This window comes from Panthera tigris, chromosome B2, assembly GCF_018350195.1.
Source record: "Panthera tigris isolate Pti1 chromosome B2, P.tigris_Pti1_mat1.1, whole genome shotgun sequence".
Taxonomy (NCBI): Eukaryota; Metazoa; Chordata; class Mammalia; order Carnivora; family Felidae; genus Panthera; species Panthera tigris.
In genome coordinates, this window is record NC_056664.1 from 23,182,501 (window position 1) to 23,209,318 (window position 26,818).

A 26,818-nucleotide genomic window follows, 5' to 3' on the forward strand; every position below is an offset into this window, starting at 1 on the left:
TCTTCAATGAGGACATTCCCAGCAGCTACAGAAATGAACCAAATCTTTAAGTTTTGATATTCCCAGTTCTTTCTCCTGTCTTACTATAATATTCTGTACCATTGTTAACGTCTTTTCCAGGTTGGTGATATTGCCCTCCAATGTCAAACAATAAGTCCTCAAATAATAAAGACTATTCCCAGGGCTGTTAGGAAGAATAAGTGAGAATGTAAAAAAAAATAAAATAAAAAGTCTTCTGGAACACAAGAAAATACTATACAAATGTAAGTTATGAGACTTATAGATTAATAGCAAGCAAAACCCAAAAGAAATTCTTACTGAAATTTTTATACTTTAATTTCTGGGGATAAATGAATGCCACGAATGAAACTGCATCACTTTTGAATTAAAGGCACATTCACAAGGATTGCAGCTTCATTCATAATCTGAATTGCTTCCAGAAGATGGTCCCAAATCATGTGCTTTTTTCTAAATTATCTACCAGTTTCAGACATTGCACACATCTAAAAAGCTCATTAGAAGTCAAAGAGCTTTATGTACCTAAATTTGGTTTGTGGATGAATATGTTTATTGCATAAAACCCATTAACATTCAGAAGATCCTATGATGCATGGAAAATTATTTAAACTAACTTTTACCCCCAAAGAAATCTACAGTGGGTAAATTCACACGGGGCCACAATGGAGATGTTATACCACTATGGATCAGAAATGCATTACAGTTATGCAAGAAGGCAGTCTGTGAGTGGCTTTTTGTCTCTCATTCTGACAGCGAGATCCAATCATGAGCCTCTAGTTCCATCACTTACAAACCTTCAGGTTCTCGGGGCACCTGGGTGGCTCAGTCAGTTAAGCATCCAACTTCGGCTCAGGTCATGATCTCACAGTTCGTGGTTCAAGCCCCACGTTGGGCTCTGTGCTGACAGCTCAGAGCCTGGAGCCTGCTTCAGATTCTGTGTCTCCCTCTCTCTCTGCCCCTCCCCTGCTCATGCTCTCTCTCTGTCTCAAAAATAAAACATCAAAAAAAAAATTTTTTTAATTAAAAAATAAAAACCTTCACGTTCTCACCAACCCCCCCCTACCATGTTTAAGCTTAAAAAGAGGCTGATGGCCCTCTTCTTAGTTAGATAAACCACCAAGATCAAAAACTGAAAAGGTCTCAATCTTAACAGGGCTTCATATATCTAAAGAGGACAGGATGAACAAATTAAGTTGATCTGAGTCTCATACCACAATCTACAAGAAAGTTTTACAGAATTTTTTCTACGTAACATTTGTTAAGGAGTATAGATATATAAATGTTCTAATACAGAGAAAGAAAACTCTATAAACTCATACTCAGATAACCCCTGTTGAGTTAAAAATAATTGAACAGACTATAAGCACACACACACACACACACACACACACACAAAATTCCAACAGTACCCCCCTCTCAATCTCTACCTCAGTTACTTTGTCACCTTTCTTACAACAGTTAATGTTTCCTATTTTGGAAAGATTTATTTAATCTATTAAATTTAATAGATTTATTTAATCTATTTAAATAGATTTAAATCTATTTAATAGATTTATTTAATCTATCTATAAAACATTCTCTTCGAGTATTTCTATAAGCAGGGTCATAGGCCACATCTTGCTTTTCATTTAACAACAACATGCACTGGCATTTTTTCCTCTGTCAGCACATTATACATACTCCTCACTCTTTGGACAGCTACAGATCATACTACCATTTGGGGGTGCCAGGATTTATTTAACCAGTGCCACACTGAGATGCTCTGGTCTCCCAGGTTTTTGCTACAGCAAATGATGCTGGAATAAGCATCCTTGCCCACATAACTTAGCACATCACTGTGTAAGTACAGAAGCAAGGTGATTTTTTAAAGGTGGGATTCCTAGGGAAAAAAGCATATGCAATCTACTTTGATGCTGTCTGTAGATCTTATGTTTTTGTGGTGAGAGTTTCTGTTTGCCGAAATTCTCATGAGCGCTTAGAATTTTATTATTTTTTTTATTTATTTTTTTTTTTTTTGCCTAACTGGTCAAAAATAATACCTCATTGACCTACCTGTATATTTTGTATATTGTATATTTTTTCTTAAACTACCAATTCTCTCTCTCTCTCTCTCTCTCTCTCACACACACACACACACACACACACTATTGGATTAATAGTTTTTCATTATTTCATTTTTCATTATGAATTCTTTTAAAATTAAGAATTGTTTTAAAATTAAGATAGTTATTGGCAACTCTTTCTTAGCCACGTGTGTTACAAATATACGGCTTAGAGAAAGGTCTTCACCGTTCCAAAATTATAAATAAGTCCATCCATGTTTTCTTACAGTTTTACTTCTTTGTATTTTCATGCTTTAATCTTTGATCTATATGGAATTCACCTCGGTGTAAAGAATGAAAGAGAAAAAAATGCATTTTGTTTAATCTTGTTTCCCCGAACATTTAAATTATTGGAAAATCTATTTTCTACAGTGGTTTGAAAACCATCATTATCATAATCCAATTTCAGGTCCATTTCAGGTTTACTTCTGGATACTATTTTGTTCTGTTGATCTGTCTGCCTATTTCTTCTTTTGTAGCAAGAAGTTGAAGTTACCCAGTTCCAGCGTTTAAGTAACGATAGCTTCATAATGTATCTTAACATACAGTAAGTCCAGGTGCTGCTCCTTCTTCATTTTCCAGAATTTCCCAGGTTTTTCTCCCATTTTTATTTTTGCAGATGAATTCTGTATCATTTGCCAACTCCCTCCATAAACAACAAAACTCTTTTGAATTGGGAAAGCACCAATTTTACAAATTTCTAGAGAACTGACCCCTTTCAATATTGAGCCTTCCTTTCTTTTTTTTTTTTTTTTTTTTAAATTTTTTTTTCAACGTTTTTTTTTTTTATTTTTTTTTTGGGACAGAGAGAGACAGAGCATGAACGGGGGAGGGGCAGAGAGAGAGGGAGACACAGAATCGGAAACAGGCTCCAGGCTCCGAGCCATCAGCCCAGAGCCTGACGCGGGGCTCGAACTCACAGACCGCGAGATCGTGACCTGGCTGAAGTCGGACGCTTAACCGACTGCGCCACCCAGGCGCCCCTGAGCCTTCCTTTCTAAACTCTTCCTTTTTCCATTTCTTCAACCCTCCTATCATAGCCCTTTGATTTTAAAGTTTTCATCATATAACTCTTCCACATTTCTTATTCCAAGTTTATCCACAGCCGTTGTAAAAAACCTAGTTTTAAACATATTTTGTTGGATAGGTAATATACAGAAACACTACAAAATTAAAAAGATACAAAGGGATATAAATTAAAAGGTAAAGCTCCCTCCCACCCCTATCCCCCAGCCATCTAGATTTCTTCCCTGGAAATCATTTCAAATCTGCATCAGATGTAAATCATTTTGCTGTTAAGAAATTAGTATGTCCTCTCTTTAAACAGAAAAGCTCAAGGCTAAAATGAATCTCACGCACTCCAGGTCTTAAAGATAACCCTTGCTCCTGCCAGTCAGCCTGGATTCCTACTTCTCCTTAAATCTTCCATGTCTAATCCACCAGTAAGTCCTAATGCATCTACCCCAGGTTCATCTACTTCTTCCCTAATTCAGCTAGACTACAGAATCAGAGAAGGCAGAGACCCCGCTGACTTCATGTCTGTTTATCCTGTACACAGCACAGTGACAGGCACAGAATGTTAACAGTGCACCACTGCCCCATGCATACAAAGTGCCTGATGTAGTACTGCATGTTAGAACAGTAGTCACAATGGGGGCTACACAAAGGGGGGTCTGCAGGTGCCTAGTGCCAACCTATGGTAGGTAAGGACAAAACAGTAGGTACAAAAATCCTTTTGGAACAATTAGGCTGCCACATTCTTCCAATAATTCACGTTTCTCAAAATTTACAAAAATCAACAACAGAATAGAAATAAAAAATTATGATCTTTTGCCACAGATGGTTTAAGAAGCAGGGGCATGTAAGCCACCAGTATCTCATGCCTAGACTACACTGGTAGGCATCCAATGAGACTCACCGCTTCCTCTCTTGCCTACCTCCAATCCATTTCTACAGTGATCCTTCTAGAGAGTAACACAGAACCACAGCCGTGCAGCTCAAATCCTTCAGTGCTCACCCTCAGCATTCTCCAGGACCTACAAATCTCCACATCACTGGGCTCCTTCCCGCTTCTGTGACCTCACTCATTATCTGTTTTGTTACCATCTGGGTGCCGGGCTCTGTCTGCCTTCCCAGGATTTACCACTGTCTTTCTGCCTTGAGGCCATTATATGGCACGCTCCCTCAGCTAGGAATACCTGGCCCAGTAGATACTCAATAAACTGAGAAAAGAATTAATGGAAGAAGAGTAATTTTATAGCAGGCTACATTTAAAAAGTAAAAAAATTCTCACATCCATGCCCCATTTTTTTGATAAAAATAAAAACTTCACACTCTCCCTTTTAGACTTTTTTTTTAAAGATTTATTTTTAAGTAATCTCTATACCCCGTGTGGGGCTTGAACCCAAAACCCTAAGACCAAGAGTCGTGCACTCTACTGAATGAGCCAGCCAGGCACCCCTTCCTTTACTTCAGTCTTAAAAGATTCTCATATCTTGAACCAATGTGAGTAGGGTGTAGGTAAGGCAGAAGATAAAGCACAATGTGGGATCCTGTCCTCCCAAAACCAAGTGTGCAGGGCAGCTCTGTGTTCTAACCACCCGCCCTTTAAGATTCCCACAGGCACCACCCTTTCCTAACCACCACCCACAACTGTAAGCTGAGCTGAGGTAATTCATAAAACAGGAAATCAAATAATTAACAAATATATGCCAGAATGTTCAAACTCACTGGCAACCAAGCAAAAAATTAAAAACTCAATGCTATTATTTTGCTTATCAAGTTAACAAAGCTTAAACAGCAATAATAACCAACATTAATGTGCAGTGTGTGGTTAGTTTCCAATGTTTGGCATTCGTAGTATCAACTTATGGAAAACAATATATACAATATTATACAACATAAAACCCTGTGTATATGTTTTGTGTGTGTGTGTGTGTCTGTAACATCAAAATGTTTCATCTTTTTTGACCAGCAATTCAACTCTGAGAAAACACCCTAAAGAACTAATCCTAAATACATACCAAGCTTCATGCATAAAAAGCTCACTAGAGGATAATTTGTAATTGGGAAAATACTGGAGCTGTGCCAATCAATTTCTCTCAGAAGAAAGAGGGAGCCCATCACTACTGACTGAACAGACATTGCACCCAGGTCTGTCTCCATGACTGAGGGGCAGTGCAAAACCCCACTGAGGAAAAAGGGCTGAGCCTGTGGTCCAGACACTGCCAGAATAAGCAAATATTTTAATAACTGCCTCCTGATGAAAAATTCAGGTATCTGTAAAGGAAATTATATAACAAGGAAAAACATGCATTAAGTAGAAAGAAAAAACACTTGCATAAATAGACTGATTACAAGCACATAAAAATTACATATAGGAAAGGAATGGCAGACAATTTTGAAACATTATAAGTGGCTTGCATTCAACTAGAAGGAACTTGGGTTAATTTTCTCTTTTCTTTCAGTTTTTCCTCATTTTCTAAATTTTTGAGAACAAGCTTATAGTTCCTATCACAAACAAACAAAAAAAAATTAGTCCCTTTGAGACCAAACAAAGTAAAAAAGTGCCTACCTCAGCAAGTTGTAACAAAATGTTTATCCACAGTGTTAAGAATCTTCTAGCTTCTTTTACTGTATAACCATATTACTGGTTATTGCACAGAAGGCAGTATGGAGCTAGAAACGATCCTGTCCACTAGTCGACAAATAGGATTAACAAGATTATCTTTGTGCTCTCCCAGGAAAAAAGTGGTTTACACTCTGAGACAGTTTTAAACAGTAGCACCATGCATAAAATAAGCTATTCAGTCATACCAAGGACAAACGTTTCTACCCCAAAGTTATAGAAACACAGTAAAAGCCCTCTGAAATGTAAATACTCATAAATTTCAAACCCGATTACCCAGTAGCTATAACTACTGACAGCTTATGTGGTTAACATCAATTTCGAGAGGCCTCAAGCCATTGCAGACTGAGCAGGCTGTAGTCATCCACAAATCATTCAAATCCCAGGGCAGACATCACATGGCTGTTAGAAGGACCCGGAGACTGTTCATTCTCCCTCCTGCTTTGTCTCCTCAGTGGTGCCATTTGGCATTCACCACGGGCACTTCCCTCACTATTAAAGCCTTTAGCTTTAGAACTTCAACTGTGCAAACAAATGTGCTTGTCACATTCAGGATGAGAGGTTACAAACAGGAAGGAAGAAAAAACACCACACAGACGATGCAACACTGAGGTTTAGATTTCAGTCACACAAGAGAAATCAAGAAACTCAAAGTTAATGCTCCCTTGACAACCTTAAATCTCTACTCCGCACGTATGAATCATAATCAGAGTTTTATTAGGGTCACAATTGCAGCAAATACACACTCAAATCATGTACCACAACTAACACTGAGCATTCTTCCTCTGAAATAAAAAGTTTATATTCAAATCCAGAGATAACGCAAAGCTGTAATTTTATATGAAACTGAATTTGGATCCCGCGCTATCCCTTGACCTCTATGGCTCTGGACCCTATCTGACTATTGCATCAAGGTCACAATCTCTTTAACACATCTGTGCAGCTACAAGAGAGGGGAAATGTGGGCATATGGCAAAGTAAACTCCAAACATAGATCTGGTGAGGGTATGGGGGAATAGGAGTAGCAAAACAAGTGCCCTAAGTTCTGTCAACACCATGTAGTGGAAGGGACACCAGAGCAGGAACCAAAGGACCAGGTCTGAGTTCCCAGTCGTCATCCACTATCTGTATGATCTTGAGGAAGACACTTGGCCTTACCAGGCTGGGTTTCTTCATCTGTTGAACAAGGAGATCCTGTGAGATGATGTGGGAAGTAAAACACACAAGTGAGAGGTCTTTTCCAGCATTACCTTTGTCAGGTAATTTCTCCACCAAAGCGTCCTCCTCCTTTACCCCTGGGAGATCTGCTGCAGGTTTTACATGAGAACCCAGGACCAGTGCAATCCTGTCAGGTCACTGCAAGGCTTTGGTAGAACTCCTGGGACCATGAGGATGCAGCCTTCATCTCCCCCATTCATTCATTCAGATGACACAAAGCCACCACTACATACATAACATACAAAATAATATGCTAGACAATCCAGGGGACAGGTATAAAAAGTAACGATTTTAAAAGGTACAGTCCCTCTTTAAGGCATTTAATGTTTACAGTCCAATGGGAAACAAAGAATTAGAGGAAACTGTAATGGCACAGATCTAGAACAAATTACTAATGAAGCAAAGTACCTTTCCAGCTGAGGCCTAGGTATGACCTCAAAATCCTCAACACAAGCATCCATTAGCAACTGAAAGACTGTAGTTATCAGGTGAGGGAAGTTTTGCTGCCCAGGTAGGCCTGCTCCTGAGCATATGCCCAGATACCTCCCCTACCTGTCCTAGAACTCCTTCAAATTCCACCTTCACTTCCAAATCATTAGGTATTCTCAGAAAGGAGAGGGCCACTAAGAACCCCATCACAGTGGCTAAAGGTTGTTAACTAACCTTTGCCAATTTTTAAAAATTTTCAAAATTCCAGAGAAACAGGGAATACACATAAGTTGCTTTATTCCTTGTCTAACACACTGCAATACTAAACACTGAACTGGACAATTACTACACTGGCATTAGACACCTAATATATTCCTATTAACAAGAATAATGCATAATGTCATTGAGGCTTAAATCAACACACACAGGAATCCATGAGTTCTGCGTGCACACGCGCACACACACCCACCCACACACACACCCTTCTCCTCTCCTACTCTGAGAGGCCACATCCCTAACCCTGGCTAGCCATCTGGGAAACGAATGACTTTGTGATGGCATTGTAAATTGGTTCCACTCCTCTGGAAAGCAATCTGGCAATATGTTTTAGAAGCCATAAAATTCTTCATACTCTTTGACCTAGTAATGCCACACCTGGGACTCTCTCATAAGAATCTAATTCAAAATATGGAAATACTTACACGCACAAAGATATACCTGATGGTGTTATTAATAACTGTGAAAAGGTAGGAGCAATGTACTTGTCAACAACAGAGCTAAATAATTAATGGTACAGTACCACAACAGAATATTATGCAACCATTAAAATGGTAATGATGTAGATTATGTAGCAATAAAGGGGGATGCAGACAGAAAACAACAGGCACAAATATGTAAAAATCATTGCAGAAAAGTTTAAAAACTGATAATCACTGTTTTAGGATGGTAAATGGAGGTGCTTTTTTCCCTTTTTATTTCTTATCTTTTTGTCATATAGTATTCTTTTAGGGGTGCTTGGGTGGCTCAGCCAGTTAAGCAACAGACTCTTTTTTTAATGTTATTTATTTTGAGAGACAGACAGGCAGGCGGAGGAGGGACAGAGAGGGAGAGAGAGATCATTTTGACCTGAGCCAAAATCAAGAGTCGGACACTTAACCAACTGAGTCACCCACGTGCCCCTCAGGTGCCCTTAAGTGACCGACTCGATTTCAGCTCAGTCATCATCTCATGATTCGTGAGATCGAGCCTCACATTGGGCTCTACACTGATAGCATGGAGTCTGCTTGGGATTTTCTCTATCCCTGTCATCTCTCAAAATAAACATTTACAAAAGAGAGAGAGAGAATCCTTTTGAAAAAAATGGAAGGCAGGCTTTTAATCTTAAGAATAAAGAGGAAAGGGGCCACATCAGAGAGTAAAGCCTGCTCTCTTACCCAGAGAGGAAGGGGACCAGAGGCATTTCACACTGCATGAGGGGCTGGAATTCATATGCACAGAGCAGCTTCATGGAGAACCTTCTGGAGGTGTCCCATATTATCAACAATTACCAAAAAAATGAGCAGTGCCCACCAGCTAACCCCATTCCACTCCCTCCATTATGAGCATCCTGAGGCAGAGAATTCCCCAAGCACACCACACATGCTGTCAGCTTAGTTCTCTGTTAAAGAGATTTATATTGGGGTCATATGAGGCTGTACAATAATTCATTTAAAGGAAATAAGCTCGGATTTTCACATTTGGAGCAATGAGGAATGTCTGTGGCAAGAAATGTAATAATCAGAAAGATGGGGGAAAGAAAGCAGAAACATCTGTCACTTGTAGGGAAGCAGAGTGTGGCAGCAGAGGGTGTGTGTCCCAGGGACAGGAGTCAAAGTAAGAGCAGGACTGGCCTCTCCTGGGCTGACTCAGGGATGAAGGAAGCAGGAAGTCAGGAAGAGTATTTAATCCTAACCAGATGGAAATGGATTTAAACTTGGAGCCATCCAACCCTACATGCAGCTTCAGCCTTGTGTCCAGCCTGGGGACCAGCCCTATACTGGGAGATCTTGGGGGACTCCAGGCCAGTTTTAAAGGGCCAACACTGAGTGAGTCTTATAGATTCTCTGCTTTGCAGCTCTTGTGTTCTTGCACTTATCTGTTGGAGAAGCACCTCATTTACAATGCAGTGTCAACAACCAAGTTCTAACCTCCCCTCTATATTTTAATTTCTACTCTAAGGCCCTGCCCTGGAAGGCCACAGAGCAACTGACTTCAAATTTAAAATTATATTACCTTCCTCTCTGTAGACCTTGGGAAAATTACTTAATCTGTCCAAACCTCAGTTCCTTTATCTTTAAAATCTGTACCTGTACCATAAGATCATTATAAGTTTCAAAAGAAATAACGAATGTAAACCATAGTATCAGATGCATCGTAAGGCTAAAATAAAAGTTTGCTACACATGCCCTCTTGTTCCTCAACTACTAGCATCTGGCCTGTCTCCCTTCCTCCACTACTCCTGCCCATTAAACATGAATAGCATGGCCCACTCTCTATTGGTTATACCTTATATCAACCACACACCTGGAAACAGGTTGCCCTCTGGAACCCTACTATCCAAACCGAGACACTCATTTCTGAGCCATGATCTGACTCCACTTTCCCACAGATATAACACCTTAGACAAAGAGGAAGCACACAGCAATCCTTTCAAAGCTGGGATGGTGAGGTCATACTGCCTGCATTCAAAGCCCTGTTCCTTCACCTGTTAGTTAATGTGACTTTGGTCAAGCTACTTAATCCCTCTGCGCCTCAATTTTCCCATCTATAAAATAGATATAAAACTGTTGTATCAAGGATATTAATAAAATGCTGAGAGCTCTATCTAGCACCTAGTAAACAGGTACATTTTTTAACTTTGACTCCCCATGAGAGTATTTAGGTAGAGGTATTTGGTTAGCTATGTATGCTATCCCATATTAGCAGACAAGTCAAACATCTTTGCTTCTCTCTGGCACTGGTGGAGATTAAGTAGGCTTTCTAGGGTAAAGGCTTGCTATCCCCAGTGTGGTGCACAGACAAGCATTGGCATCACGTGGGCATTCCTTAGAAACACAGATTCTCAGGACCCATTTAGCCCAACTGAAGCAGAACCATTTTGTATGCCCAAGTCACCTTGGGTTCTTGTGATAACACAGATCTAGGTGGGGAGAGGTACCTGAAACCACTATGTTAGGACCACACATGGGAGTAGCAGGTGCCACAATGAAAAGAGCGCCCTGCATTCCAAAAAGAAAGGGCACCAAGATGTGACAAAACTGTCATCTTGGCATTTATAAGTGGACAAGGAGGGAGATGGGCATGATTGGTAACGATGGAAGAGTGTACAGCTAAGAAGATAAATGGCACAAGGAGCTTCTCACTAAGTTCTTAGAGGGGAGGGACCATGTCTTACTCATCTTGGTTTTTTAACAGAGACTGACTGACATAGAGGAAGTGATGGCTCACTGTAAGCATCCGACACTAGCTTTACTTTTGTTTAATAATCCCCATTTTCAATAAGATTGGAACATTTGTTAGTTTTACAAAAAAACACCATGGTTTTACTGTTATATTTGTGGCCCCTCCCATCCTACCATAATATAAAATCTGATTCTACACTTCCTATATGAAGATGCCACAAACTATCATTGAGGGAAGGGAACCATTTCTGAACTGTTCCCCTTAGAAATGGTCCTGGCTTTGAAAGCCCCTGAGGGGACACTGGGACTAGGAGAAGGGGCCGGAAGAACATCCTTCTCCACATGTTGTTAAAGAGAATTTGCTGCCTTTTCATTTCAAACATCTGGCATGTTAAAAACTAAGTTAAGGTGACAGAAAATTAAGTGCCCCATTGTTACAACCCTTGACCTTTTCTTAGTGACATGTGTAACTAATTAGCCCCTGGAGGTCAACAACCAGGGAATAATTAGAGGGAAGGTGATGGAGAATCAAATGAGAGTACAGAGCAGAAAAAAATCATTCCAACTGATCCAACATCCCCTTCAGGTCCTTGCAGGGGAGCACAGCCTTCATTTTCTAAGACATCAGAAATGAACAGACGCCCTTGCCTTTGATCTGAACAATGAGTCCCCCTCACCCACCAGGCCTTCACTCCACCCCTCCACACAAACCTGTCACCAAGGTAATGAACTTAAGAGGAGAAATCCACACAAATGGGAGAAGACAGCCACCTCCCCAGTCCAGCCCCCACAACCATTATGAAATTACCTAAATGTGAATGCTAGATCAAACCCAAATGTGCCTCTCTTTGAAAAAACCAAGGAGGATGAATGACAGATGTCCCTACGAGAATTTCCTGCATCACTCTGAATTAGCAGCTATGTATGAATACAAATAAACATAACATCATGTATGCTTATACTACATATATTCCTAAGTGCATACACATATACATGTACAGATTTCTCTGCTCTGCCCGTATCTGCAAGGTTTCGGAGTGGGTCAGGAAGCCCTTGTCCTCCACTACTGGAGTAACACAAACATTTTCTACCCTTAAGTGAGGTCTCTGATACACAGCAGGAAAAGGACCACAGGTCATATATCCTTTCTGCTTCAACCGCTGACAGAGCTCTCATAAACACACAGAATACAAACAATGACGAAGTTAGAAAATTTTACATCTAAATACTCATTTTTAAAACAAAATCAAAGCAAGGAGAATACTTGTTTCCCCAAACCCCAAATCTCATCTCTGGACTTTGATGAAGTTTCAACCAAATAATCTTAAAGCCACAGTACAACACAGGGAGGAGGGTGCCAGATCCTTCACTGCCTTTTTAAATAAACTCAAAACAGCCCAGGAGAGGCTCAGACAAAGCATTCCTCTAAACCAGACGCCCTCAGACTGTGCAGTTTACTCAGATACAGCCAGATTTCCTAAAGTAATGATACGGCTGAGTGTCTAAATGCACAGGCCGGCAGGCACTACAGGTACTAAGGGTCTAAATGAGAAGACTTCCAGAACTGCAGAAACGTCAGCTCCGATGTCACAACAGTCTTCAGTTTACAAAATGAAACTGCCATTAGAACTCAGTGACCTGGAGCTTGCGTTGAAATCTTGGAAAACAAATTGTTGTCTTTCCTCTCTATTCCTAAACTCAAGCCGCTGCAGAATAAGATCTGTCCTCCACAGCGACCAGCACAACATTGTGTGAATATGAAGACATACATACTCCATAAGGATATGAAAATAAATTTCAACCACAGATAAACAAAACAGAAGAGAGTCCCTTTGTCTATAAGAAATATATTCCAGCAAACCTTGCTAATAAGGACAACCAGAAAAAAGACCTTCTGTATCTTCTGTGGTGGTAGAAATCTTAATTAGAGCCCAAAGAAACAGGTACTCAAGAGAAATCAGAACAACAATCCTATACTTTAACCATACATTAGAATTATCCGTAAAGCGTTTTTACAAATCCCACTGGCCAGGGCACCCACCAGACGAGTTAGATCAGAATCTCTGAAGGTGGGCCTCAGGCCTCATTTTTTCTTCTTTTTTTTCCTTTTTTTTTTTTTTTTAAGGCATCATCATTTTTTCAAGCTCCCCAGGTGGAGTGCAGTGTACAACCAAGGTTAGGAACCACTAATTAGTGACTATTCTAAAGATACCTTCCAGATCAGAATGTTCATCTTCACCGATGGTGGACCCTTCATACAAGGGGACCAGGAGTCTCTATCTAAAGCCAACACCCGGTATAATGCTATACTATACAATCCATTACCCCCAAACCTGGGAGGGCACTTAAGGCCATACACACCCAGCCACCCAGTCTTAAAATGAAGCACAGAAGTCACCCACCCAGATGGCCTGCCTAGATGAACAGGGTCAAAGAGGCCCCTAGATCTGTTATTTTCACAGGAGGCCTCCCTGGCAGTGGCAGGAGAGGTTCTGGAGATAGGCCACCCTGAGCCAGCATTACCGAGGAAGGGCACTATTTTCAGAATGCCACAACACCCCCTTAGATGACTACCCTCTGAGGGAGAATGCACACCTCTTAGCAAAACACACACAGGGATTAAAAAAATAAGTACATTTCCTAGCTCCTCTGGTGAGAAAGCTGGAAATTTCACTGTCATACCCTCGACGTTTCCCCCAATTTAAATCTGGCTTGAGATAATTTTGCTTGGTTTTATTTGAAGGCAAACTTTCTGGCAGGAGGAGGCAGAGTGAAGATGTATAAAAAATCCCACCAAAATCATTTCATATTTATTCAAAACATTTAAAGGCAAAATATTGCCCAAGAAATCCATATAAAAAGAAAACAGAACATACCACATACATCTCTTAAGATGGTATTTTAAATAACAGTTTAAAGTATAAATTTAGAATGGCAGAAAAAAACTATTTAGAGATATTCAAAAATTAGTATCGTTCTACAAAATGTGGAATTTTTTTAAAGACCATTTTTAACAAAACAAGGAAAAAGAAAAGAAAAACCAACCACTAAATCTAAGAGTGCTTAACTGCCTGGGTCTGAATCCAGGCTTGGATACTCTATTAGGCATAGTGCCCTTAATCATGTCTCTGAGCCTCTCTGGGCCCCATCTTACCTGGATAACAAAGGTTCTGAGTTGGACTACAGGGTTCAATTCAGATCTGCACATGTTAGCTGTGTGAGCCCATTCAACCTTTGCACTTCTCTTCCTCCTCTGTAATACTAAAATAAGAATAATACCTACCTGCGATCTGGAGAAATAGGAAGCCTGGCACACCACTGATGGAAATGCAAACTGGTGAGGCCACACTAGAAAGTAATATGGCGGTCCCTAAAAATATTAAACATAGAATTACCATATGAGCCAGGAATTCTACCTCTGGCTATATGCCCAAAAGAACTGAAAGCAAGATTTCAAACATACTTCTACACCCATGTTCATAGCAGCATATTCACATGGGCCAAAAGGTAGAAGCAACCCAAGAGGACATGGACATATAATTGCACAAAATGTGGCACATGCGTACAATGGAATACAGCTCAGCCTTAACAAAGAAGGAAACTGACACAGACTATAACATGGATGAACCCTGAGGATGTTATGCTGAAATATGCCAGTCACAAATTGACACATATTGTATGATTCCACTTATGTGAGGTCCCTAGAATAGTCAAATTGATAGAGACAGAAAGTAGAATGGTGGTAGCCAGGGGCTTGGCAGAGGAGGGAAGGGGAGGCAGGGTGGGGAGGGTCCAGAGGTAGGAATTAGGAGTTAGTATTTAATGGGTACAGAGTTTCAGTCTGAGGAAGACAAAAAAGTTCTGAGAGGGATGGGGTGATGGTTTACACAACATCACAAGTACATGTGAATGTACTTAATGCCACTTAGCTGTACACTTAAGAATAGTTACGACAGTCATTTTTATGGCTTGTACATTTTGCCACAATAAAAAAATAAACGTAAATAAGAAAGAATACATAGTCCCTACTTTCTAGAGACATTGTAAAGATTAAATATGAGTAAAGTGTATAGAGAGTGCCCAGCACAGAGTAAACCCTCCATAAATATTAGCTACTATCTTATTTTCCTGCTTTTGTTGCTCCTTCCAGTCCCCACTACTGTGTACTACAGAAATAGATGCTCACTGATTACATGCTGATCCCCTCCCCCCTTGGAGCTGTATACCTTCTGCAATGAGATAGTTCCAGTCCAGGCCTTCCTTGTAATAGAAATGCTGCTTCCCTGGGACAAAACTTTCACACAATCAGATAAAGATGAAGAAACCACCTAACTTCACAGTCTTCACACATAAAGCTGAGATGACCACATTTAAATAAAACAAAACAAACAAAAAAAACCCTGATTTTAGTGTCTTCATTTCCTAAATGGATTGTCAGTAATTCTGCCTCAAAAAATGGGTTCAAAGGCTAATGCTGTCACTTATGTCTGATAGAAAAAAGAAGGAAAGTCTCCCTGCTATTCATAAATGTTCTCCCACTTTCTGTCAAAACCAAGACTATTTTACTTCTTTGCTCGATCATTTAAAAAAACTATCAGTATGAAAACTTCCAAGTATACAAAAGTAGAGAGTTCAACTAGCCCTCATATAACCAGCTTAATAACCAACATCAACCTTTTTCACTCTGCCAAAGACTCTACATTCTCTCTCTAAAATATCAGAATAAAAGCACCACAATTGGCTACACTGAAGCAATATTCATCTGTAACAATCACTGTCATCATCATCATCATCATCATCACTACTTCTTGTTACTTTTAAGAGTTCTTTTCTGGCATCTTCTCACCTCCTTTTATTTTTTCCTTTGAAACTACAAATAATTTCAATATCTACCTTGCCAAGATAATTGTAAGAATGTAGCACATGTGAAAGTGCATAGCTTGGTGTCTAACACATATTGGTTTCCTGAGAAATATTCGTTCTCCAAAACCACCATCTCATCTTGCTCCATGATGAGAGACACCCCCACATATCCTTCTCCATGCTTTGTCCCTTCTTTGGGGAAGGAAGTGTTTCCTAACGCTAGTCCTTATTCCTTCTTGTACCCCTGCCTCCTTCTAAACCAGGAATCCCAAACACAAATGACTAACCACAAATCCAATCACTGAGAAGACCCCAAATATAAAGACAAAGAAGGTAAATAAATTGAACTGATAAATGCATTCAACATTTAGGGTACCAGTCCCTAAATTAAAAATAAAAAACATACCCAACTTGTGCCTATATATTATTTAACAGAAAAATCAGGCTAGACTTACTAATGCAAGTCATTCCCGTGTGTGTGTGTGTGTGTGTGTGTGTGTGTGTGTGTGTGTGTATCTATATTTTAAACGTTAAACTCTTTTTTGATGATCTAAGAAGTTTTAAATGCTGATGAGATTCATTTCCTTGCAGTACTTTTCGCCCATGGCAAACCTGCCACCTCTAATTTGTTTTAAAAGGAACTGTAATCACCCAATCAATCATACTCTTGACCTTCAGCCTTTAAAGTCACTTCACTGTGGTCAAAATTGGCTCTAAAAATTCATGTTGTAACAGTGCTATTGTCCTCAAGCTCCAAAATGCCAATGACAGGAATATAATTTGAGTAAACCCTCTGGTAGAAGAAAAAAATAGCACATGGAGTTTCCAGTTTGTCTTCTACCAGGATTCTTTAAATAAAAGTGAATGTCTATGATATTATTAAGTAATAACTTTTCCTCCACTGGGGTTTAAAGACTTATAAATCACCCAAGTTTCTATGCAGTGAAACTAGTTTCTTCATCATAAAAACCACATGGCTTTCCTTTGGTTTTAAATAACTTATCTTTCTTTATGGGGAGGTACAGAATGACCAAGTAATAATCTTTCCAGTTCTCACCTTCTCTTCTAGCACACACTCAATCTTCACCTCATTGGCATCCATCTTTCTTGCTTGTATCCTATTTCAATGGAAAAAGGATCTTTCTGCTTGCGTAGGCCAAAGCATTATGGCTTATTAATTTCAACATACAAAAATGCTCAAGTTTCTTCCATGACAACAACAAGCACCCACAAACCCATCCAGCTACAAGTCCCCTCTGGCATTGTCTATCTCCCTATTTCTTAAGAAGGCACTGAGCCTTAAACATTAAGTCCATACTATCTTCATTTCCTCAACCCAATGAACTATAGGTTCTATGTCCCACTGCAATAGAAATATTTTCAGTAGTGTCTCCAATGGCCTTCCAGTTATTCAATCCAGTTACTTTTCAGTGCTTATCTCACTTGAGGTCTCTGTAGCATTTGACATTACTGGTCACATCCTCTTCCAAAGCATGCCTTCCCTCAGTTTTTTTGGCCTTTCTCCTGACCTTCCTCCTACCTCTTTGAACACTCCTACTCAATCTCCTTCAAGGACTCATATCCTCCAATCATCCCTATTAGTCAGTGACCCCATCTTCAGCCCTGTTCTCTTCTATATCTACTACATACCATTCTTGGTCCCTTTTGAATACCACTGACTTCAGTTACCAATTATGTGTCAAGTTCTGTCAGATCTCTGTATTTCCATCTCTGGTCTCCCTCATGAGCTCCAGTTTACACATGCAGGACTTCTCCGCCTGGGTGTTGCCAAGGCACCTTAAACTCAACACATCCAAAATCTAATATAAGCTCATGCTCTTCCTACATGGGTGAATGCTACCAACCACTACCTGATTATTCAATCCAGAAAAATGGAAGGCATCCTTTAGTCCTTGTCCTTTATTCCTGATATGCAAGCAGTCACTGGGCTTCTAAACTCCAATCTCTAGGATTTGTGTCTCCCCTTCAATCTCCTCCACTACTTCTAGTCCAGGTCTTCCCATAATTTCTCACATAAGTCATCTCTCATTACCAAAATACACAAGTGCAGTTCTCTGTCTCCAATCAACACATGTGGCTCTGACCAGCTCTCCAGGCTACTGTCAAAATGATCTAAAATACAAGTCTCATAAGGTCACTCTTCTAAAACTTTTCCAAACAATCTGACGTCTTTTATCTTCATAATTTATTTCCTGAATATCTGACCTACCCCATGTGTTGCCATCAACTACCTCTCCCAGAGCATCAGCCAGACAGAAGTACGCATCCATGCAAACACAGCTCCCTCACCCAAGGGAAGCCCTTCCATTCTCTGCCTGATTAACTCTTGCGCATTCTGAGAACTTCCTTGTGAAAAGATTCTCTGACTCGACTTTTCCAGGTTAAGTAACCCTCCATTCTGCAGCCACAGCACCATGTGCCTATAGATCACTGGTTTTTGTTGGAGATGTTGACTTTATCTCTCCCAATAAACTAAGCACTCTTTGAAAGAAGGAAATGCATCTTACTAAATTTGTATGTTCAGCTACTACATATTTGCAAAATTAATGAATGAATATTCATTCATAAGGCTTATTTTTCACCAAAGAAATTTTTTCAAAATTTGATTCTAACGATAAAAGGCAAATCGCACACTAAGAACAACAGAAGAAATGACATTTTTTATGAGAGACCTTGTACTTCATTTTATTACAAACTATAAAAGTCCAAGGGTTTCTTCCCCCCCAAATGGAATGGTTTGGGGAGCTGGAAGCACCACTAACCACTATCACTGACCTCCCGCCCAGCCCTGCGGCACACTGCCTTCAGAGAAGCACTTTATGCAGCACTGGCTTTTGAAACAAAGATTAGAAGATGGTCAATTTGTTCAAAAGCAACATGCTACTAAAATTCCAAAGATAAAAGAAAGAATCAAGGTTAAGCAGCAGTTTCTTATACTAGATAAAACTAAGTTCCTTATATCAGATCACATCAACAAGAACGAACTTATGAAAATAACTAGGCACCTGGCAGGGAAATACTTATCAAGCTCTTTTCCCAATGGTGAACACACACCACACCACGAAGATTTCTACACCTGTTTCTGGAATGTAAAAAAGCAAGAAAGATACAGATTCTTCCATATTGCATATGCTCTTGAGGAGCCATGTGGAAAGAAATGTTCCATGTAAGACTAGCACAGTGCTTCCATTCCAGAATTTCTTTAATCGGCCCCCAGGGGATGAAAGGGGATATCACCAACTAAGTTGGATCTCATTAACCAATCACAGGACACCAAAACATGTCAGCCTAAAGTTTTTGTCATCCAAGTAGAAAGGACTGAACTACATTCAACATGAGCAACATTCTGCTTGAAAAACTCCTATTTCAGAGCACCTAGGTGGCTCACTCAATTAAGTATCTGACTCTAGATTTCGGGTCAGATCATGAACTTCTGGTTCGTGACTTTGAGCTCCACATTGGGCTCTGCACTAAGAGCATGGAGCCTGCTTGGGATTCTCTCTCTCCCTCTCCCTCTGCCCCTCCCCCCTTATGTCCTCTCTCTGTCTCCCTCAAAATAAAATAAACTTAAGGGAAAAGAAAAAAAAGAAAAACTGTTTTATTTCATCTAGGCTACCTTGATTTCAAACTTTAAATGTTTGCAAATAAATACACTGCATGTGCGTTTTCAGTTGTCAATAAAAGACATCCAAATGACTTTGATGCTCTTTTCTCCAATGGAACTTGCAATCCCAGTGATAACTTAATAGCAATCAGTGACATACCATATCTTATGTCCACAGAACATGCCAACTTTGTATAGAAAGTCCACTTGACTACAGAAACCTATATACAAGAAAGCATAACTTATGGACTATTACTGCCCCTGTCTGTCCTGCACAAAGTCATTTGCCATAATTTGCGGAAAAGTAGATAAAACAATGTTAAAAGATTTGAACAGTTCCAGATTTCTAAGTATGACATAGATATATCCAAATTCAATTTTCCTGTATCTTTAAGAAATGTAACATTTAGCAAGCTATTTCTAATTTTTTTTTCAAAACAGTATCATACATTATAAACACCATTATAGGGGAGGGTCCAACATGGTGGAGCAGCATGGTAGTTTTCTGCTTCTCTCCTACCTGAAATACAGCTAGATCAACAACAAACCAACTTGCACACCTAGAAAATCGATCTGAAGATTAACACAACAATCTGCATAACTTGAGCCACAGAACTCAGCAGGTATGTGGTGTGGAGAGGAGAAATGGGGAAGAGAGAAGCCATAGAGAGTAGGGAGCTGTTTTTTCTTCTGGAGAGAGGACGGAGACAGGACGAAGAGTACAGGAAAAACACTCCCCCCAAAAGCAGCTGGAGAGAAAGAGTGGAAACACCCGTAAAGGACCAAAAAAGAAAAGGAGAAAGGAGAGGGTTTAAATACCATCAGGGCACTATAAACGGTGCGGGGGGGGGGGGGGGGGGGGGACACAGAGTCTGAAACTCCACAGCTCGATATCTGATGGATCTGCTGGAAAGGGTGAAACCTCAGGAGCAGAGAGCAAGGTCCAAGAGGTCCTTGGGCCCAGGGAAAGAGGCGATTCCCCTGCTGAGAGAACAATTGGTAGAAGCTGTGCGGCCTCCCCACAGGGAGAGGTCCCAGTGGACCCCAGAGAACAGCCACGTTTGCTGTCGTTGTAACAAGGACAATTGGGGGGGGGGGCGGTGAAGCTGCGTGCCAGATATGTATTGTGATTTACCATAATCCCTGAAACGCTACTGCTACACCACAGCGCAAACTTTTTCTGGGGCGGGCAACTAGCCGCAGTCACTTGGCATCTGAAACACTGCAGTCATATGAATGTTCCTAGGGATGAGCCAGCACCCAACCACTGATCGGCAAGAGGGTCAAGTGGGTTTGCGTGGGTCAAAGCCACAGGGCCTTCAAAAGTGAGGGGTTTGGTGGGGCGCCTGGGTGGCTTAGTCGGTTGAGCGTCCGACTTCGGCTCTGGTCACGATCTCGCGGTATGTGGGTTCGAGCCCTGCGTCGGGCTCTGTGCTAACTGCTCAGAGCCTGGAGCCTGTTTCGGATTCTGTGTCTCCCTCTCTCTCTGACCCTCCCCCATTCATGCTCTGTCTCTCTCTGTCTCAAAAATAAATAAACGTTAAAAGTGAGGGGTTTGGAAACACAGCCCCATCTGAGATAAAACTCAGGAGGGAGGTGCCACTTGGAAGGCTGACAACTTAGTTGCAGACAGTGCAGAAGCAGGGAGTGGACACAAGCCAGAGACAAAGAGTGATGCTTGATTGCCAATCGGGGAGAACATATAGTTCTGATGCTAGAGACTAGGTAGATGGGTGGCGCCATTTTCACCTCTCCCACGCATGTGCCTACACCATAAAGAAGCCACAACAATCCACACCAGTAAACTAAACAATGTCATCTAGGGGAGAAAGGTGCCATTACACCAAGCCACGTCCAAATGCACCATGATATAGAGAAACACCACAAGTCTCTAGGCCTGTTTAGTTTGCACACTATAAAGTGGTTCATAGTTTGACTTCTAGGGGAAACTGGATGTAATTTCAATCATATTTCATTCTGTTTACTGGTCCTTCTATTCAATTTTTTTCCTTTTTCTTCTCATTTCTTATTTTGAATACAGAAAGAGAAAAATCTATTTTTATTTTCCGTTTTATAAAAAACATTTTTCTTTAAATTTTTTTCTACTATATTTTTATTTTTTAATAATTTTTTCTTACTTTAATCATTTAAATTTTATTATATTTTATAGTATTCATTTTTGTAAATTTTCAAATGTTTTCCTACTTTTTTTACTTTTAAGTTTTCTTTCCCTTTTTCTCTCTTCTACGAACCTTCTTGCAACAACCAAACCAAAACACACCTAAGATATCACATCCTTTATTTTATTTTTTGTGTTGTTCTTAATTTTTAATTTTTTTTATTATTAATTCCTTTTCTTCCTTCAAAATGACAAAAGTGAAGGAATTCACACCCCAAAAGAAAGAACAGGAAGAAATGACAGCCAGGGACTTAATCAACACAGATACAAGCAAGATGTGTGAACCAGAATTTAGAATCACGATAATAAGAATACAAGCTATGGTTGAAAAAAGCATAGAATCCCTATCTGCAGAGATAAACGAAGTAAAATCTAGTCAAGACAAAATTAAAAATGCTATAACTGAGATGCAATCTCAATAGGTGCCACAGTGGCAAGAATGGATGAAGCAGAGCAGCAAATCAGTGATATAGAGGACAAACTTACAGAGAATAATGAAGCAGAAAAAAAGAGGGAAACTAAGACAAAAGAGCACGATATAAGAATTAGAGAACTCAGTGACTCATTAAAAAGGAATAACATCCAAAATATAGGGGTCCCAGAAGATGGAGAGAGATAAAGGCATAGAAGGTTTATGTGAGCAAATCATAGTGGAAAACTTTCCTAACCTGAGGAGACACAGACATCAAAATCCAGGAAGCACAGAGAACTCCCATTAGATTCAACAAAAACCGACCATCAACAAGGCATATCATAGTCAAATTCACAAAATACACAAGCAAGGAAAGAATCATGAAAGCAGCAAGGGAAAAAAAGTCTCTAACCTACAAGGGAAGACAGATCAGGTTCACGGCAGACTTATCCATAGAAACTTGGCAAGCCAGAAAGGAGTGGCAGGATATATTCAATGTGCTGAATCAGTAAAATATGCAGCCAAGAATTCTTCATCCAGCAAGGCTACCACTCATAATAGAAGGAGAGATAAAGAGTTTCCCAAACAAAAATTAAAGGAGTTTGTGACCACTAAACCAGCCCTGCAAGAAATTTTACAGGGGACTCTCTGAGGGGAGACAAAAACAAAGAAAAGACCAAAGGCAACAAAGACTAGAAAGGACCAGAGAACACCACCAGAAACTCCAACTGTACAGGCAACACAATGACAATAAATTCATATCTTTCAGATCTCACTCTAAATGTCAACAGAATAAACACTGCAATCAAAAGACACGATAGAAGGGATTAAAAAACAAGATCCATCTATATGCTGTTTACAAGAGACCAAGTTTAGACCTAAAGACACCTTCAGATTGAAAGTAAGGAGATGGAGAAGCATCTATCATGTTAACAGCCACAAAAAGCTGGGGTAGCCATACTTAAACAATCTAGATTTTAAAATAAAGACAGTAACAAGAGATAACGAAAGGCATTATATCATAATGAAGGGGACTATACACCAAGAAGATCTAGCAATTGTAAACATTTATTCCCCCAATGTGAGAGCACACACCTATATAAATCAATTAATCAAAAACACGAAGAAACTCATTGACAATAATACCATAATAGTAGGGGACCTCACACCCCACTTACAACAATGGACAGATCATCTAAGCAGAAGATCAACAAGGCAACAATGGCTTTGAATGACTCACTGGACCGGATGGACTTAACACATATATTCAGAACATTTCATCCTAAAGCAGCAGAATACACATTCTTCTTGAGCGCACATGGAACATTCTCCAGAAAAGATCATACACTGGGACACAAATAAGCCCTCAACAAGTACAAAAAGATCAAGATCATATCATGCATATTTTCAGACCTCAACACAATGTAACTCAAAATAAACCACAAGAAATAATTTGGAAAGACAACACATACTTGGAGACTAAAGAACATCCTACTAAAGAATGAATGGGTTAATTAAGAAGTTAAAGAAAAAATTTAAAAACACATGGAAACCAATGAAAATCATTAACACCACAACCCAAAACCTCTAGGACACAGCAAAAGCGGTCATAAGAGGGAAGTATATAGCAATCCACCTTTCCTAAGGAAGGAAGAAAGGTCTCAGATACAGAACCTAACCTTACACCTTAAAAGAGCTGGAAAAATAACAGCAAATAAAACCCCAAATAAGCAGAAGACAGGAAATAATAAAGATCAGAGCAGAAATCAAAGCTATCAAAACAAAAACAACAACAACAAACCATGAGTAGAACAGATCAATGAAACCAGGAGCTGCTTCTTTGAAAGAATTAACAAAACTGATAAACCCCTACCAGTTTGATAAAAATGAAAAACGAAAGGACCCAAATAAATAAAATCAAGAATGAAAGAGGAAAGCTCACAACTAACGCTGCAGAAATACAAACAACGATAAGAAAATATTATGAGCAATTATTTGCCAATAACTTGGGCAATCTGGAAAACATGGACAAATTCCTAGAAACATATACACTACCAAAACTGAAACAGGAAGAAATAGAAAATTTGAACAGACCCATAAACAGTAAAGAAATAAAATCAGTAATCAAAAATCTCCCAAAAAACAAGAGTCCAGGACCAGATGGTTTTCCAGAGAAATTCTACCAAACATATAAAGAATTAACACCTATTCTCTTGAAGCTGTTCCAAAAAACATAAATGGGAGGCAAACTTCTAAACTCATTCTATGAAGTCAGCATTACCTTGATTCCAAAACCAGACAAAGACCCCACTAAAAAGAAGAACTACAGACCAGTTTCCCTGATGAACATGGATGCAAAAATTCTTAAGATACTAGCCAATCAGATCCAACAAAACATTAAAAGAATTATTCACCACAACCAAGTGGGATCTATACCTGGTTCAATATCCACAAAATAATCAATGTGATACATCACATCAAGAAAAGAAAGGACAAGAACCACATGATCCTCTCAACAGGGGCACAGAAAGCATTTGACAAAATACAGCATCCTTTCTTGATTAAAACCCTCAAGAAAGTAAGAATAGAAGGATGATACCTTGAGATCATAAAAGCCATACATGAAAGACCCTCTGCTAATATCATCCTCAATGGGGAAAAACTGAAAGCTTTCCCCCTAAGATCAGGAACACAACAGGGATATCCACTCTCACCACTGTTATTCAGAATAGTCCTGGAAGTCCTAGCCTCAGCAATCAGACAACACAAAGGAATAAAAGGCATCCAAATCGGCAAGGACAAAGTCAACTTTCACTCTTCACAGATGACATGATACTCTATGGAAAACCCAAAAGATTCCACCAAAAACTGCTAGAACTGACCCATGAATTCAGCGAAGTAGCAGAATATAAAATCAATTCATTTCTATACACCAATAATGAAGCAACAGAAAGAGAAGTCAAGGAATTGATCCCATTTACAACTGCACCAAAACCCATAAAATATCTCTAGGAATAAACCTAACCAAACAGGCGAAAAATCTATACACTGAAAACTATAGAAAACTTATGAAAGAAATTGAAGAAGACACAAAATCATGGAAAAATATTCCATGCTCCTGGATTCAAAGAACAAATATTGTTAAAATGTCGATACTACCCAAAATCATCTACATATTCAACGCAATCCCTATTAAAATAACACCAGCATTCTTCACACAACTAGAACAATCCTAAAATTTGTAACCATACAAATTTGGAACCATACAAATTTCCATATATATTTGGAACCAGATAAGACCCTGAATACTCAAAGCAATCCTGGGGGGAAAAAAAAAAAGCTGGAGGCATCACAATCCCAGACATCAAGCTGTATTACAAAGCTGTCATGATCAAGACAGTATGGTACTGGCACAAAACTAGATACTCAGATCAATGGAACAGAATAGAGAACCGAGAAATGGGCCCACAAATGTATGGCCAACTAATCTTTGACAAAGCAGACAAGAATATCCAATGGAAAAAGACAGTCTCTTCAGCAAACGGTGTTGGTCAAACTGGACAGTGATTTGCAGAAAAATGAACCTGGACCACTTTCTTACACCATACACAAAAATAAACTCAAAATGGATGAAAGACCTGAATATAAGAGAGGAAGCCATCAAAATCCTAGAGGAGGACCTCAAAACCTCTTTTGACCTCAGCCACAGCAACTTCTTACTCAACACGGCTCCAGAGACAAGGGAAACAAAAGCAAAAATGAATTAATGGGACCTCATCAAGATAAAAAGCTTCTGCACAGCAAAGCAAACAATGAGCAAAACAGAAAGGCAACCGACAGAATGGGAGAAGGTATCTGCAAACGACATATCACATAAAGGGTTAGTATCCAAAATCTATAAAGAAGTTATCAAACTCAACACCCAAAAAATAAATAATCCAGTGAAGAAATGGGCAAAAGACATGAATAGACACTTCTCCAAAGAATACATCCAGATGGCTAACAGACACATGAAAAAATGCTCAACGGAACTCATCATCAGGGAAATACAAATCAAAACCACAATGAGATACCACCTCACACCTGTCATAACAGCTAAAATTAACAACTCAGGCAACAGCAGATGAAGAGAAAGAGGATGGATCTCTTTTGCACTGCTGGTGTGAATGCAAACTGGTGTAGCCACTCTGGAAAACAGTATGGATGTTCCTCAAAAAGTTAAAAATAGAACTACCCTACAACACAGCAATAGCACTATTAGGTATTTATCCAAGGATACAGGTGTGCTGTTTCAAAGGGGCATATGCACCCCAATGTTTATAGCAGCACTACTGACAGTAGCCAAAGTATGGAAAGAGCCCAAATGTCCATTGATGGATGAACGAATAAAGAAGATGTGGTATATATATACAAGGCAGTATTACTTGGCATTAAAAAAGAATGAAATCTTGCCATTTGCAACAACATGGAGGGAAATAGAGGGTATTATGCTAAGAGAAATTAGTCAGAGAAAGACAAATACCATATGACTTCACTCATACCTGGAATTTAAGATACAAAATAGATGAACATAGGGAAGAGAAACAAAAATAATATAAAAACAGAGAGGGGGACAAAACATAATATAGTGAACAAATATAGAGAATAAACTGAGGGTTGCTGGAGGGGTTGTGTGTGTGGGGATGGGCTGAATGGGCAATGGGCATTAAAGAAGACACCTGTTAGGATGAGCACTGGATTTTATACATAGGGGATGAATCACTAGAATCTATTCCTGAAATCATTATTCCACTGTATGCAAACTAACTTGGATGTAAATTAAAAAAAAAAAAATGTTACCTATAAATAAATACATACATACGTAAGTACATTAATTAATTAAAAACACCATTAGTTAACCCCTT

General features: G+C 39.5%; 1 protein-coding gene across 27 annotated transcripts in view; it reads right to left on the reverse strand.

The window, feature by feature from the left end:
* Window positions 1-26,818, reverse strand: part of FARS2 (phenylalanyl-tRNA synthetase 2, mitochondrial) — a 532,053-nt gene that overhangs the window by 466,554 nt on the left and 38,681 nt on the right. For 21 of the 27 annotated variants that reach the window (XR_006217506.1, XR_006217507.1, XR_006217508.1 and 18 more), the window contains exon 2: window positions 14,119-14,205. The exons of 2 other annotated variants lie outside the window; for them this stretch is intronic. The gene's annotated coding sequence lies outside the window, so the exon portion shown is untranslated. Of the gene's footprint in view, window positions 1-4,038; window positions 4,426-14,118; window positions 14,206-26,818 lie in introns of those variants that run through there. 4 more of the 27 variants (XM_042985803.1, XM_042985799.1, XM_042985802.1 and 1 more) reach the window with 2 other exon arrangements.